Here is a 2,298-nt window from a genome sequence, read left to right on the forward strand (position 1 = left end):
GTTTACTCTGCCTCTTTAAAGACTTTGCTTTATTTTTTTTTAAGACATTTACTTCCCTTTATGACTCTCTATACTCTTTTATATTACATTTACTGTCTCTTTACTCTTTTTCTCTCTTCCAGGCCTACGTACATTTATCCAACACTGTGACCCATTTAAAGGTATTTTTCATCTGTAATTGTCTTAATGGCTTATCTGTAATCCTTTTCTGACCAGAACTGCTTTTTTTTTATGCTAAGTGGGCATGACTAGGGACAATGTGCCCTGCCTGCTTGCTCTGCCCAGTCCAACATGCCTGAGGCAAGTTCATTGCCTCTAAGAGTCAAGCACATTGCCCCATTTTAAGGCGCACAGTGGGTCTATGTCTCCATTAAGCAAGTTGTAGCACTCTGCTCTCAGACCCCATTTAAAGGTTCAGCCTCCTGCAAGAGCAAGAGTTTACACTGGTAGTATGAACCAGGAAGCCTTCATTTCAAAATAGGTATCACTGAATTGGGAAAACCTTTCTTAAAGGAGCCACAGTATTTGAGTATGCTTAACTCTGTTCTTTTTTTTTTTTTTTTCCGCCTAGAATTCCTTCCCAAACTCTCTCAGGTTTTAAGTGGATTTTAGTCAACGATGTTGGCACGCCAAATCTGTTATAGGAGCTCACTTGTTTGTTCCCAGCTGCTCAGCCCTGAAATAATCACACAGAAACCATACTATTTGCAATACTGTTTGACTAATAGCGTAAGTGTATTTCTGGATAACTCTTATATCCTAAACTCCATTAATCTGTGCCATGTGGCTGTGGCTTACTTGGTAAAGTTCTATCCTGAGCATCTGTCTCTGGCAGGGCTACATGGTGTCTCTCTAGACTATACCTTCTTTCTCCCAGCAATCAGCTTAGTTTTCCCTACCTGGCTCTGCTCTGCCCTATCAGGCCAAGCCAGTTTCTTTATAACCAATGGTATTAACAACATACAGAGGGGAATCCCACATCATCCTACCTTGCTGTCTTTCAAATTCATGGTTTCTTTCTTTCTTTTTCTTTCTTTTTTCCCTTCCTTCCTTCCTTCCTTCCTTCCTTCCTTCCTTCCTTCCTTTCCTTTCCTTTCTTTCATTTCTTTTTCTTATTTTTTGAGACAGAGTTCCTCTGTGTACCCTGGCTATCCTGGAACTCTGTAGACCAGGCTGGCCTCAAACTCACTAAGACCCACTTGCTTCTGCCTCCTGAGTGCTGAGATTAAAGACATGTGCCACTAACACACAAGGGCTTCTTATCTGTCATTGGTGTGATATGTGTGTATGTGTGAGTGTGCGTGTGTATTTTCAAATGTAAAAACATAACCCACTCATTTCATATAATTTTGCATATGTATGTATGTGTGTGTGTATGTATGTATGTATGCATATATGCTTTTAGGACTGACCATTTGGTACTAGATAACCAATTGGTGTGCTCTTCCCTGCAGAAGCCTTTTTCTCCCACTCTCAGTGTTCCTTAGTGACCTTTGTCTAGGGTTGAGGCCTCATGAGCTTTTCCACTGCCCACTTTAGTCTGTTAGTGTCCTTGTTCAGCTTCTGTTTAGGCAGTCATGTTGCTGAGACTTCAGGGGTGTAGCTCTTGACATTCTTAGAAGATACAATCTCACAGCAAACTCCTGTTTCTCTGGCTCTTAAAAAAATCTTTCCACCCTCCTCTTCTGCAATGATCTCTGAGTCTTAGGTCTAGGAGTCACACTGTAGATATATCTGTTGGTACTTGGCTCTACAAGTCTGCTTTTTGGTTGTTTGTGGTTTCTGTAATGGTCCCCATCTGTTACTTCTCTTAAGAACTTCTTGATGAAGTGAGGACTACACTTACCTGTGGGTATAAGGACAAGTACTTAAAATGTAGTTGGGATCATGCTGCTTTAATAAAGTGGCAGTTGTGGGATTCCCACCAAGATCCATGACTTCACCAGCCCTGGGCTGTTGGCTAGATTTATAGTACCTGACGTAATTCCCCTCTTATTTGGCAGGCCTTAAGTCCAACAAGAAGCTGTTGATTGCCAGCAAGGTACCTCTGCCACTACTGCACCTTTAGGAGTATCATGCCATGCTGTTTATTGTCATGGCTTATAGGTATCAAAGGTGTTTAAGACTGCTGGAAGCTTGCTTGGTACCTTCTGGTACCTTGAAATCTAATCCTCAGGGAGGAAGTTTTTGGGTCAGCTCCAGCTTAGGTGCCTCTGAGCACTGTCTCTGAAGTGCACGGTGTCTTCAGCAATAAGGACTTACCTTCCACCTCTAGGGGGCAACCAAGGCCTACAGCAA

General features: G+C 42.2%; 1 long non-coding RNA gene across 2 annotated transcripts in view; it reads left to right on the plus strand.

The window, feature by feature from the left end:
• LOC148119382 (uncharacterized) overlaps positions 1-2,298 on the plus strand; it is a 4,589-nt gene continuing 2,291 nt past the window's right edge. The window contains exons 1-2 of one of the 2 annotated variants that reach the window (XR_015735336.1): positions 1-161; positions 572-1,242. This is a non-coding gene — a long non-coding RNA (uncharacterized LOC148119382). Of the gene's footprint in view, positions 162-571; positions 1,243-2,298 lie in introns of those variants that run through there. The other variant, XR_007233918.3, reaches the window with a different exon arrangement.

The sequence above is a fragment of the Myodes glareolus genome, chromosome 17 (genome assembly GCF_982192425.1).
Source record: "Myodes glareolus chromosome 17, mMyoGla1.1, whole genome shotgun sequence".
Taxonomy (NCBI): domain Eukaryota; kingdom Metazoa; phylum Chordata; class Mammalia; order Rodentia; family Cricetidae; genus Myodes; species Myodes glareolus.